At 33.6% G+C, this 15,271-nt stretch overlaps 1 pseudogene; it reads right to left on the bottom strand.

The window, feature by feature from the left end:
- Nucleotides 1-13,471: 13,471 nt before the first annotated feature.
- LOC148583634 (uncharacterized) lies at nt 13,472-15,271 on the bottom strand (annotated as a pseudogene).

Below are 15,271 nucleotides of genomic sequence, written 5' to 3'. Positions count from 1 at the left end.
TATGTTGATGGTTAATTTTTATTTATTTTTTATTTTTTTAAGACACCATTAGCATCCACTTTCGTTTGGACGCTGATGGTTGATTTTTTTTTTTAAAATATATATATATTTTTTTTTCTTTTTAAGACTCATTAGCGTCCACTTTTGTTTGGACGCTGATAGTTGCTTTTTTTTAAAAAAAAATAAAATAAAATAAAAAATTGGAGCACTAGCGTCGACTTTAGAGTGGACTCTGATGGTTGCACCATTAGCTTCCACTCAAAGTTGACGCTAATAGTGCAATCATCAGCGTCCACTTTTGTTTGGACGTTGATGGTTGATTTTTTTGTAATTTTTTGAGACTATTAGAGTCGACTTTGAGTGGACGCTAATAGTGCAACCATCAGTGTCCACTCAAAGTAGACGCTGATAGTGGAGCACTAGCGTTGACTTTAGATTCCATCCACTCCAGCACTAGCGTCCAAAATATAAGACTTTTAGCGTACACTATGTTGACGCTAAAAGGTCATCATTAGCGTCCACTTCTAAGTCGACGCTAATGATCAACAGTTGATCATTAGGGTCGGATGATTAGCGTCCAAAAGTCGGCGCTGTTGTCAACAGCATCCACTTGAGGACTTTTAGCGTTTGAAAAATGTCGCCCCTAAAGACCTAAAGACCTAATTTCTTGTAGTGTAAAATCTGTGATTCCCATATTTGGTTTACTCTTAACCATCCTCTAGGAAATATTTATGCTTCCTAAAATATTCTTATGTTTCACTCTTCAGGTGCAAAAGGTTGTTTGATACAAAAATATTTAAAAATTAAACAAAAAATGAAAAAGAAGAAAACCTATATGTGAACCGTGATTTTTCTTTCATTTCCTAATATATTAAATTAACTGTTTATATTGTTTGACCTTTTTTTTTCTTTTTTTTTTTTTTTTTTTCAATAAGCAACTAAAACATATCATTTCTTTTTTTTTTTGGGATAAAATAGTTTCTCACCGTTATATACTGATTTTAAATGGTTACAATCAAACCAAAAAAAAAAAAAAAAAATGTAGCACTAAAAAAATAACCATAAAAAAATTAGGGAAAACTTCAATTTCACCCCCATAAATTTTCAGTTTCAATTTCACCCCCCAAAAAAGTACCACTAAAAAAATAACCATGCGTTTTGAGAACACTTCCCTAAATTTTCAAAACTCTTAATTTCACCACATAAACTTTCAATTTTATGCAATGTATCCCAATCTGTCAATTTTCAGCATTAAACGGATGTTAAACATGAGTAAATGACCTTTATAGCCCCGGATTTTTTATTAAATTCTTTACACCTGTGACCCAATTGTTTTTCTTTTCTTTTCTCTTTTTCAAAAAAAAAAAAAAAACCAAAATCAAGGGTATTTTAGTTTTTTTGTTGGTTTTCATTAAAGTTAACGCTGAAAATTGACGTAGGGGGGTGTATTGCATCAACTTGAAAGTTCAGGAGGTGAAATTGAGAGTTTTTGAAATTTGAGAAGTCTTCCCAAAACATGTGGTAGTTCAGGATCATTTGTGAAGTTTCCCAAAAAATTTATCACAGTCTTTTTTTTTTTTGACATGTCCGCACAAGAGGGGGGAGAGAGATTTTAGAACTAGTGACTTCCACTTCATTAAGTGTGGTCCCAGCTGATTGAGCTACCTTTTGGGGACTATCAGATAGTCTAATAATGCTAAATGTCACCCCCTCATGTCCTCATTGTGGCTTTTCAAAAGTGACGTATCTTTTAAAATTACCATTTGAGGACACTTGAGAGAACACATGGGGGACATGGGTCTTCCTTTTAACATATATTACTTAATTTTTATGATATAAACATAACAATATTCAAGTTGAAAAAAAAAAAAAAAGAAGAAGAAAGAAGAGAACAAAATATGGGCAGTTTTTCCTTTAGAAGAAAAAAAACTTTTCGAGGGTCAAGGAAGGAAAATGCTTCATTTCTTCTCCTAATCCTTCCCCCATTCTCTCACTTATTAAAATCACCATTCGATTTATAAGGTTGATCAGGGTCTCACACAAGGTCCCACAAGTCTAAAGGTAATTTTAAAAAGTAGAAGGACAGAAGAAGAATGAAAGAAATATATTGTTGGTTAAACACAGTTGAAAAATCCCAGATAGGATATATGTTAGTAATTGATAATATACTCATATTATATTTTAATGTTATTGTTGCTATTATCAAGGAAAGCATCACGTGGTAAATTTTCCACGATGATAGTTAATCGTGTTATCAATGATGATCACAATTGCCTTCGCTGATAATAATTATCAATGACAACTTCAAGTTATTGTTGATGATTATAATTCTCAAATATGATGTTATATTAGCGACGACTTTTGTCCCGATTGATGGCCAATGTACCAAATACTTTTCCAAGTTCTATTGTGATGAGATGTATAAGTAAGCATCGGTATCTAGACTTTGAATTATAATATTTATTATTCATTGGCAGCCTCTTCATGCTATGGATACCAAAACAATGGAGTCATGATCGCCGCAGCAAGTGATGTGATATGGGGCAATCGGGCAGCATGTGGGAGAAGTTATAGAGTCAGATGCACCGGGCCTACAAACCAGGGCGTGCCACAACCATGCAGGGGTACTAGTGTTGTGGTTAAAATCGTTGATTACTGTCCGGCAGGATGTCAGGGAACCATTGATCTCTCTAAAGAGGCTTTCTCCATGATAGCTAATCCTGACGCTGGAAAAATCAAAATTGAATATAATCAGTAAGTCTAATATATATAGTACAAATTATATTTGGAAAAAATTCACTGAATCTCGTTAAACTTTCATCACTTTTGCAATTGCTTCCAAAGTTTAAGAACTTTCAATTTAGTGTATGGGACTTCTATTTTTTTGCAATGTCACATCCGTTAAATCCTAACCGAGGGGTGTCAAAATTACCAAAATACCCACTTGTTTTGAAAAAAAAAAAAAAAAAAATTGCAAAGATTCAGGCGTTGGTGAGGATTTAATGGAATTTGTAAAAATACTCATGCTGAAATCTTTGTAATATTTTGAGAATTGTTACATGGTTTAATGAAAAAACTTAACAGATTGGTGACATTGCAAAAAGTTAGAAGTTTGATACACTAAATTTAGAATTTTTTAACTTTCGATAAGTAATTGCAAAAGTAATGAAAATTTAAAAGGGTTAAAAGTGAATTAAGTTTCCCCTGAATATTTCTATTGCATAAGGTATATAAAATATGGAAAGAATATAACTCATGGTGGCTCTTACATTTATTATTTGCAGGGTTTGAAGTTCTTAGACTTTGGCCTCGAAACAATAGGTTATGATACTATTATTAATATATATATATCTATATATGAATAAGCGGTTATGAGATATAGGAGTCTCATTGCGAATGGTGCTAGGGTTTGAAGTTCTCCTCCTGACGGAAATTTCTATGTTTCAAGAATGGCAAGTTGATATTAAAACTTCATGTATTTATGTGATCATATATGTTCAATGCAATAAGGAGAGGCCGTACTCTTTTAGTATTATATATATATATATATCGATTGATTGTCTCGAAACTATTCAAAATAAGGAAGAAGAAAAAACTTATAGGGATAAAATGTGAATATCGGATACGGTTGCTCAGGATAATAATGAATTCAAGCGGGAGGGGCTCTCATCTCATTGAAAACCCTCTTTTATCTTACTATTTAAAGATAGTTAATGTTCTTATGGCCAACGACAGAGCCAGGAGCGAGAGTAGCCAAATGACTCTCCTACCTGCAAAGGTTAGGTGCCTTCTTTCAATGTTGATGAGACTTTATTTCATAGGCTCTTGTGGACTTCACGTCTTACTAAAGCTTCTTGGTAGAAGTGTCAATTTGTGTTCGTATGTCGGGTTCAAATCGTATCAAAGTATAAATACAAGACTATATAGGTCAATATTAACTTGACCCATAGTAGGAGGACTTTTAAGTTTCAAATTTGTATGTGGCAGAGGCTGCTTCCTGTTTGGAGGACTTCTAAGTTTCAAATTCTACTTGTCACTTTAATTCCTCATCTTAAAATTAATTGGTCATTTCTCTTGCTTAGCTGTTACTTCAATTAGTTGGAGACCCTGCGTCATGAAGCAGAGGTCATTACTTTTATACTACTACTAGTACTTCAATCGGCATGTGAATATGTATATATATTAATATGAGAAGGAAATTAAAAGTGGAAACATGTCCATCTCAATTTTGTACTCATGAAAAATCGATCGAAAGATTGATTTTACAGTATTAGAAAGTACAATGACTAGTTTATCACTTTTGAAAATTAAAGGACTAATTTGATACACATGAAAACCATAAACACCAATTTTGTATTTTTCCTTAAAATTAATTGGTCATTTTACTTGCTCATCATTTCCTATACATTGAAGCAGCCTCTACCACGTACAAATTAGAAACTTAAAAAGTCCTACTATGTTTGGCTACATGGGTATAGTATCTATTAGATCAAATATTTGTAATGCGAGGCTTTGGCTAATACTCTCCTACAAAACTAGAAAATAAGTTGTTAGCAGGCCTATGTTAATACATGGTTAATTTGTTAAGTGTGAACAAATTTATAGGTGGGGCGCAAGAGGTCAATACAGTGTTTAATCATTCATGAATCTCTGAAAAGAAAAGGTTTAAATTTGCACCAATGATGTATTATGTTTCTTTTACACCATGGAAGAGCTTAAATTTAGGAATCTTATATTATTTTACCTGCATGTATGTTCGTTTTCCATTGTATTGATATGGTTTCAATGCACTTGCTTGTATTCTTTTTAAATGCCCAACAAATGTTACATCACCAATTATCCATAAAGTTTAAGCTGATAGGAAATAGAAAATTGTATACTTTTAATCATATAAATTACATTATAATACTCTCCCATAATTGTAAGCTGAAATCCTTCTCAACAGGTGAGGCCCAACACACAAATTTTTTAAATGAAATACGGGTGGGATGAAAAAGAGATTGAGAGAACTCAATACCTTGTCTCCGAGAGAGGATATTGGACTGGAAGACATCATATTGACAAGTACCCAAAAATAGTTGTGCACTAGTCATCCTCCTTTTTTTTTTTTACTCTTTCTGATCTTATTTACTAATTTCTAAAATTGAGACCAACATAGACGAATTGTTTGACATAAACATTCTTGTATAAAAACAAAAGAATAGGAAGAAAAAAAAGCCCTTCAACTAACAGCTGTTTTTGAAATATCACCATAAGGTTTAAAGTGTGTTAAAGTAGTACATTAAACTACCAATATGCGTCAGAAAAGCCACACCTTTTATTATATTTTTATAATACCCTTATTCTCAAATAATAAAATAAGAAATCAATAAATTAAAAATTATTTTTTCTAAAAAAAAAAACAAGAAAATGGAAAGGGGTGGTCTGTGATTTACTACCAGAGGTGCAGGAGTAATATTTATGCCTATCTTTTACACCGCAAGAGCAATTTCTAATTTATTCTAAGTATAGTAAATAACTTTTACATATCCAAAAAAAATTTGTTTTTATATTTTTGTATTTATCCAACCCTTTATTTATTTATTTATTTGTTTGTTTATAAAATAGTATAGTTTAGTTTTCTATTTTAGTTTTTAAGAGAATAATGGTATTATCGAAATATAATAGAAATGTACCCTTTCGGTACACTTTGGTAGTTTGATGTACCGTTTTAGAACACTTTAAACTTATTGGGACTGTAAAAAAAAAAAAAAAAAAGTTGGTAGCTGAGGGGACTTTTTTACGTTATATAAGACAATCAATGTTGAAACAACCAAATATTTACTTCCAAAATATTGATTTCGATTATTTAAATCACCAGTAAATTAGTGGCAAAGAGTTTTTCGAACAACAAATATGTTTAGGTGGAACTTTTGCATATGTCAATATTTTTAACCTGAACTAAAGGATATTTGTAAACTTTGCACTAAGATTTTAGCACAATAAAAGAAAGAACTCAATGAATCATATGAAAATTACCGAGTTCACAGGGTAGATGAAGGCAAATAGAGGGAGTGTAATGGCATTGCGATGCACTTAGGTGAGTGATTTCGGTCTGAGCTTACAATTGTGGAGTGAATGCGAGCACGTCGAGTAGGATGAAGAAGGTTGAGGAAAATGGCTATGTGAACAAGAGAACCACGGATCATGGGTATTGTGCGGCACTCTGCACTTAAGTTAGAAATCGGTTCCGCGCGTGTTTTGAGTGCTATTTTCTTGGAAAAGGAAACCTATTTTCGAAAACAACTTAGAGTTGTTTCCATATTTCTGTTTTTAGCTTCTTTTTTTTTTTACTTTAGTTTTTGTTTTTAAAACTAATTGCCAAACGCACGGTTACATGGTAGAAATAGGTTTTGCTGTTTTGGAAACAAAAAAAAAACTATTTCCAAAACTGAAACCGAATAAGCTCCTAAAATTCCGTAATTTGAAAGAAATTATAGGGGATCTTGATCCTATTTAAAGGGGCAAGAAGTAGGAGGAAATCAAAGGCATTGGAAATTGTAGAGAAAATGAGTAATTTCGAAGTAGTCTTTTTTATTGTGTTGGCTCTTTGTTGCATAAGTCAATCGCTAATCTGCAACGCTTTCCGGATTCACATTGAAAACCAATTCCAAAGAGCACTTTTAGGAGCTCGTTGTCAGTCCAGAGACAATGATCTTGGCCTCCACTTGATCCCTGCCTATTTTGAGTTCTCTTGGGTTTTTACAGGAAACTTTTTTCGCACCACACTGTAATTCTGCAACTTGACGTGGGAGGGTGGACATTAGACCTTCACTATTTTCAAGTACGATAATGGTTTTCTAAAAAAGTATTGCCCCCATTCTAATTGAGAATGCCGCTGGGGGGTTCACGAGGATGGGATTTACGCATACAATTTTGGGACTCAAAACTATGAATTCATGTTTAAGTGGCAACCAAACCATACCTGAAGTTGAAGCCTCTCTGATGTAGAGTCAAGCTACATCACCAATTAAACATTTGTTTGTTCTCAAGCTTATCAACAATGGTCATTAAGAAGCTCCCAAATGTAAGCATTCCTTTGGGAATTCATTGTTTTAAAGAAGCCTCAAGCCTTTAGTAATGTTATGTCATTTTATTTCTACTGTAATTGAGTTTTGTTTCTTATCCTATTTCTGTTTCTTATTCTCTATGTTGTATTCATCTTTTGTTTCTACGTAGTAGAGTCCTTTTTGTGTTATGTTTTTATTATTCAATAAGTTGGTTATATAAGGAGATGCAAGTGTAATTATTTTAATAGATGACTAAAGATTTTTAAATTTGAAATTATGTGTTTAAGTGTGATGTTTTTGTTCGAGATGCAACTTCTCTTTATGAGGTGCGATTCATCTTGCTTTCAGCGGTGAGACTCTGCCTAAAAATTCATTGTTGGCCAGTGAGTCCCTTCCCAACATGGGTCTAGCTTTATTTTTTGCTGCCTTTGTTTATTTTCAGATATTATTCATTCGTCCCACATCACCTGCTGATAATATGTTCTTTTAAATCATGAATTCTCTGATATTTATTCTTTCTCTTTATAGCCCCGTCCGGACGGGCGCCATACCTTTATTTTATTTAAACCACCTTTATTTCATGTTTTATTAGGTTTAGGGTTTTGGGCTATAAATATATGCTTATAGCCTCTAGAGAAAGGGATGTTATGTCGATTATTGATTTTTATTAATGAGAATTACTCATAGTTGAGTTTATTCCTCTTTTTCCTGTAAGAAATTCCATTTAAGGTGTGTCCCTTATGTCACATATATTATTATGATTTTAAAATATATATAATTACGGTATTCAGTGATTTATTCCAATTAAAGCTTATTATGTGAAATCAAATATTCTGAATTAAATTGTTGATTTAATTCTTGTGGAAACAAATATTTGAATTAATTATTGATTTTATTTTGTGGAATCAAATAATCTGTATTGATTATTTATTTGATTTTTATTCCTTGATGGGAGGAATAATTAAGGTAACAGCTCTAATTGAGGGTCCCTGACCTACCTTTAAATAAGACATGTGTATTCCATCAATTGGCACTCACTGGTAGGTATAGGTCAGAAGAACCTCTCAATATTTTTAGTTTTCCAGATTTTGTTGCTGAGGAGTCTTCTTCATTTCGCTTGATCAAAGCAATGGCCGGGGGTACTTATATAATTAAATTATTTCCACTGCTAATTTATATTGATTAGTATTTAATGATATATTGAATTCTTACATTTCCTTCAAACCTTAAATAGACTTTATCGTTTTGAGAATAATTCTTAGATCTTTGATAGACTCAAGATCTGGGATTGTTTATCCATTCGTTTTATTGTTATTCTTCTCTACAACCCACCAAGTTGGGCTGCATCAGTTGGTATCAGAACTCAATTATTTTCCATGAATGGGGAGGAGCAACCGTTGTCCAGACATGAACGAGGTGCATGTGCGCACAGAGATAGCACGCAAGGAGTTACCAGCGATTCGTTTGCAGCACATAGGTTGTGGGCCGAACGGTTGTCATCGCCAACCAAGACCACAATTCACGGAGGCGGAAGGCAAATCTAACGCTAAACATCGGCAACACATGGAGGACCAATACAATGTTTAATCATCTCATGAACCTCTAAAAATTTAAGGATTAAATTTGCACCAAGGATGTATTATGTTTCTTTTACACCATGGAAGAGCTTAAATTCAGGAATCTTATATTAGTTTACAAGTATGAATGTTTGTTTTTCATTCTATTCATATGGTTTCAGTGCACTTGCTTGTATTCTTTATAAATGCCTATCAAATGTTACATCAATAATTATCCACAAAGTTTAAGCTGATAAAAAATGAAAAATTGTAGACTTTTAATCATATAAATTATAATACAATACTCTCCCATAATTGTAGGCTCAAATTCCTTCTCAACAGGTCAAGCCCAACACACGGCATTTTTAACTGAAATGGGGGTGGAATGAAAAAGAGATTGAGAGAACTCAATACGTTGTCTCTGCGAGAGGATGTTGGACTTGAAGACATCATATTGACAAGTACCCAAAAATAGTTGTGCACTAGTCATCCGCTTTTGTTTTTTTTTACTCTTTCTGATCTTATTTACTAATTTCTAAATTTGAGATCAACATGGACGAATTGTTTGACATAAACAATCTTGTGTTAAAACAAAAGAATTGGAAGAAAAAAAAAGCCCTTTAACTAACAGTTGTTTTTGAAATAGCACCATGTGGTTTAAGGTGTGTTAGAGTGGTACACTAAACTACCAATGTGCAACAGAAAAGCCACATTTCTTATTATATTTCTATAACACTCTTAATCTAAAATAATAAAATAACAAATCAAAAATTATTTTTTTTTTAGAAAAAAAAAAAGAAAAAGAATAGTTGCAAGTTGTGATTTACCACCAGCGGTGCTGGGGTAATATTTGTGCCTATATTTTACACCGCAAGAGCAATTTCTAATTTATTCTAAATACAGTAAATAATTTTTTACTTATCCAAAAAAAATTGTTTTTATATTTTTGTATTTATCCAACCCATTGGTTTTTTGTTTTTGTTTATAAAATTGTATAGTTTAGTTTTCTATTTTAGTTTTTAAGAGAATAAGGGTATTATTGTAAAATAATAGAAAAGTTCTCTTTCTGCACATTTTGGTAGTTCGATGTAATGTTTTAGAACACTTTAAACTTATTTGGACTATTAAAAAAAAAGGTTGGTTGTTGAGGGAGCTTTTTTACGTTACATAAGACAATCAATGTTGAAAAGATAAAACATTTACTTCCAGAACATTGACTCTGATTATTTAAAGCACCAGTAAATTAGTGGCAAAGAGTTTTTCGAACAGCAAATACATTTAAGTGGAACTTTTGCATCTGTCAATATTTCTAATTTGAACTAATGGATACTTGTAAACTTTGCACTAATATTTTAGCACAGCAAAAGAAAGAACTCGACGAATCATATGAAAATTACCGACTTCAGAGGGTAGATGAAGGGAAATAGTGGGATTGTAATGGCATTGCGACGCACTTGGGTGAGTGATTTCGGTCTGAGCTTACAAGTGTGGAGTGAATGTGAGCACGTCGAGTAGGATGAAGAAGGTTGAGGAAAATGGCTATGTGAGGATGAGAACCACAGATCATGGGTACTGTGCGGCACTCTGCACTTAAGTTAGAAATAGGTTCCGCGCGTATTTTGAGCACTATTTTCTTGAAAAGACAAACCTATTTTCAAAAACAACTTAGAGTTGTTTCCATATTTCTGTTTTTAGCGTTTTTGTCTACTTTAGTTTTTGTTTTTAAAACTGATTGCCAAACCCACGCTGTTTTGGAAAAAAAAAGAAAAAAAAAAAAAAAACCTGTTTCCAAAACTGAAACCGAATAAGCACTAAAATTTCGTAATTTGAAAGAAATTGTAGCGAATCCTAATCCAATTTAAAGGGACAAGAAGTAGGAGGAAATCATAGAGAAAATGAGTAATTTCAGAGTAGTAGTCTTTTTTATAATCTTGGCTCTTTGTTGCATGAGTCAACCGCTAATATGCAACGCTTACCCGATTCACATTGAAAACCACTTCCAAAAAGCACTTCTAGGAGCTTGTTGTCAATCCAGAGACTATGATCTTGGCCTCCACTTGGTCCCTGCCCATTCTGAGTACTCTTGGGTTTTTACAGGAAACTTTTTTCGCACCACACTCTAGTTCGGCAACGGGAGGGTGGACAACAGACCTTCACTATCTTCAAGTACAATACTGGTTTTCTAAAAAAGTAGTGCCTCCATCCTAATTCAGAATGCCGCTGGAGGGTTCACGAGGATGCGATTTACGCATTCAATTTTGAGACTCAAAACTACGTTTTCATGTTTAAGTGGCAACCAAACCATACTTGAAGTTGAAGCCTCTTTGATGCAGAGTCAAGCTACATCACCAATTAAGCATTTGTTTATTCTTAAGGTTATCAACAAAGGTCGTTAAGAAGCTCCCAGGCGTTAGCATTCCTTTGGGAATTCCTAGAGTTAAAGAAGCCTCAAGCCTTTAGTAGTGTTATGTCACTTTATTTCTACTGTAATCGAGTTTTGTTTCTTATCCTATTTCTGTTTCTTATTCTCTATGTTGTATTCATCCTTTGTTTCTACGTAGTAGAGTCCTTTTGTGTTATGTTTTTATTTTTCAATAAGTTGGTTATATCAAGTGATGCAAGTGTAATTATTTTAATAGATGACTAAAGATTTTTAAATTTGAAATTATGTTTTTAAGTGTGATATTTTTGTTCGAGATGCAACTTCTCTTTGTGAGGTGCACTCATCTTGCTTTCAGCGATGAGACTCTATCGTAAAATCCATTGTTGGCCAGTGAGTCCCTTTTCAACCTGGGTCTAGCTTTCTTTTCTGCTGCCTTCGTTTATTTTTAGTTATTATTCGTTCATCCCCTATCACTCACTGATAATATGTTCTTTTATGTTATCAAATTCTCCGATATTTATTCTCTCTCATTACAGCTCCTCAAAATGTCTTTCTTTCTTTCTTTCTTAAAATAAATAAACGAATTCACCAATAAATAAGCCGAAGAAGGAATGTCACTTTATCATAATGGAACTGACTCCAATCCAAGGTCTCACCTCAACCGATTGCGATCATCATCCCTTCCCACATACAACCTGTAGGTAGTTTCAAAGGGAGTATTGTGCGAGTGAAACTTCAAACTGTGACCTATACTCTATAAGAAATTCTTCTTGTCACTTTAACTCCCCATTTAAAATTAATTTCTCATTTCTCTTGCTCAGCAATTACTTCAATCGATTGGAGACCACGTCTCATGAAGCAGAGGTCATTACTTTTACACTAGTACTAGTAATTCAATCAGCAGGTGAATATGTATATATATTACTGTGAGAAGGAAAATAAAAGTGGAAACATGTCCATCTCAATTTTGTACTCATGGAAAATCGGTAGAAAGATTGATTTTACAGTATTAAAAGGTACAATGACTATTTTATCACTTTTGAAAATTAATGGACATTTTGATACACACGAAAAGCATTAAAATTAATTGGTAATTTTACTTGCTCATCATTTCCTGTACATGAAAACGTCTCACCAGGAATCAGCCTCTGCCACGTACAAATTTGAAACTTAAAAGTCCTCCTACTATGTTTGGCTACAAGGGTATGGTATCTACTGGATGAAATATTTGTTATACGAGGCCTTGGCTAGTACTCTCCTATAAAACTAGAAAATTAGTTGTTAGCAGGCCTCCATTAATCCATGGTTAATTTGTTAAGTGCTAACAAATTTATAGGTGGGGTGCAAGAGGTGAATAGATGTTTAATCATCTCATGAATCTCTGAAAAGGAAAGGATTAAATTTGCACCAAGGATGTATTATGTTTCTTTTACACCATTGAATAGCTTAAACTCTGGAATCTTATATTATTTTACCAATATGTATGTTTGTTTGCCATTCTATTGATATGGTTTCAGTGCCCTTGCTTGTATTCTTTTTAAATGCCTAACAAATGTTACATCACTAATTATCCACAAAGTTTAAGCTGATAGGAAATGGAAAATTTGTTAGGAAATTAATCCTATTTCCCAAGACCTGTGTAATGCAAAAAATAAGAAGTATGCGGAATAACAAAGATAAGGCAATCAAATCACACATGACACCAAGGTTTAAGTGATTCGGCTTAACAAGCCTACCTCCACTGGCGGAAACGACCCAGATAAAATTCACTATCAAAAGATGGAGTACAAATATAGTAGAAAGAAAATCACTCAGATCCCAAAACCTCAATACACCCAAATCTCACTATCACACAAGAGAGATTATTTTTAAAATATAATACAAAAGATAGATGTACAAACTTTTATTTTGCTGGAATAGATGACAGCTGATCTCTATTTTCTTCTCTCACTCTATAGCACCTTTTTTTTTTTTTTTTTTTTTTTTTTAATCACTTGTTTTTGGCTGGAATCATGTTCGGACACGTGGAATTCCTGTCCCGATATCAATTTCAGAAACCTCATTTTAGGTCCTGGATCTACATCAATAATGTATGCTCTTCCAAAAGACATATGATACTACCCTCTCCAAAGAATGATTGGCTCAAAGCTCACAAGGATTAAAAATCTCTAAATTGTTATCCTCAAGATTTTCTAAGTCACTTCTATCCTTAACAAAGAGACATGTTTATGTGGCTAGTGCATGTGCAATGAATTGAGCATGACAACAATGAAATTCTTTAGCAGAGTAGCATAGTGAACTTAAAACATGAAACTCATGCTAAGGAATATATATATATATATATATATATATATATATATATATAACAAAACGACTCGAAAGCAACAAATAACACAAAACTAATAAACATCAATGATGTTCCTCCCCCCAAACTAAAACTTACAGTGTCCCTATTGTAACAAGATGAAGCCAATAAGTAGAGATTAAGGAGAGTACCTTGAGGTAATGAACACAAACTGATACTTAATTATTATCTGCAAAAATTAGAAAACCAAAAACAAAAAAACAAAGACACAACCTAAACTATGAAGCAAACACTACGACTACAATGACAAATTGAGTTCACGTGTTTCGCAGATCCTGATAAATAGGATCCTTCAAAAAATAAGACTCATCCATAAGCTCAAAATCTTCAAATAATGGGTTTACGTACTTTTCTTTTAAAAAATTACCATTCTTGGGGTTTTCAATTTTTGGTGCTTGGAGACTAGATGCATGAGATTTACTAGGTATAGACAAATCCTCATAACATGGTCTCCATCCATTAGTTTCCATCACCGGAGTGGCACCCAAAACAGCATTAGCAATGTCATATTCTATATCATCATTGTTGGAATTTAGTAAACATGCTTCTATAGGGTCTGAAGACATAGAGTGACAAATTTATTTTCCACCAAAGTTTGGATCACGACTACCTCATCGACTTCCTCATCTTCCTCACTAGCAGGTTGCTTGCAAATGTTGAAGGTATTAAGCTCAATTGTCATATTTCCAAATGTAAGCTTCATGATTCCATTCCTGCAATTGATCAAAGCATCAGAATGAGCTAAAAGTTGTCCCAAAATAATAGGAACTTCAGTGCTAGAAGGTGAAACAGGCTCTGTATCTAAGACAATGAAATCCACAGGAAAAGAAAATTTATCCACTTGCACTAACACGTCTTCTACTATCCCTCTCGGTATACGAATAGATCGGTCAACAAGTTGAAGAACAACTTGGCGGGTTTTAATTCACCAAGACCCAACTGTTCATAAACTGAGTAAGGTAATATATTGACACCAGCCCCTAAATCAACTAGTGCTTTGTCAATTGTTGAATTACCTATGATGCATGGGATAGTAGGAGATCCAGGATCTTTATTCTTGAGGGGGATTTTCAGTTGAATTATTGCACTAACCTGCTTTGTTAAAAATGCCTTCTTGTGCACAGAAAGCTTTCGCTTAACCGTGCAAAGATCTTTCAAAAATTTTGGATATGATGGAATTTGTTTTATGGCATCTAACAAAGGAATATTGATCTTTACCTGCTTAAATACTTCCAAAATCTCCAGATTTGTTGTCCACTTTTTAGGTGTAAGCAACCTTTGGGGAAATGGGGCAACAGACTTATACACTTTTTCCACAACATCTTCAACATGCTAGGTTGTTCATCATCCTTAGTCTCTAAATTTCCCTTAGGTTTTGAAACCTTTGTTGGGATTTCTTTATTAACCACCTTTCCACTCCAAAGGATAGTGACAGACTTAGCATGTTCAACTTGAGTATTTCTGAGCTCAATGACCCCACCTTGAGTCCATGGGTTAGGTTGAGGTTGAGCTGGAAACTTTCCTTTCTCACATTCAAATGGGATTCAATTCTATCAACCGAGTTTTTCAACTCTTGAATATTTTGCATAGTATTTTGGTTGATCTGAGTTTGGCTTTGTAAGAAGGTTTGCAATGTTTCCTCCAAGGTCGTCTTATGTGGTGGCACATAAGGAGCATGAGAAGAAGATCCTTGGGGTTCATTTGCAGATTGACCATTTCTCCAACTAAAGTTGGGGTGATTTCGCCAATTAGGATGATACGTCTCAAAGTAGGGCGAACTAAATGGTCGTTGAAATGCATTGGCCACATTGGCGTGTTCATGCAATACCTCTTTGAAAGCAAGGATTGTGGGACAATCCTTGGTCAAGTGCACATTAGTCTCACAAATCTCGTAACTACTCTTAGTTGGTGTGGACAT

Source organism: Corylus avellana, chromosome 9 (genome assembly GCF_965113065.1).
Source record: "Corylus avellana chromosome 9, dhCorAvel1.hap1.2, whole genome shotgun sequence".
NCBI classification, from domain to species: domain Eukaryota; kingdom Viridiplantae; phylum Streptophyta; class Magnoliopsida; order Fagales; family Betulaceae; genus Corylus; species Corylus avellana.
Note: the sequence above shows the minus strand (reverse complement) of the source record. Positions and strands in the feature narration are given on the sequence as shown.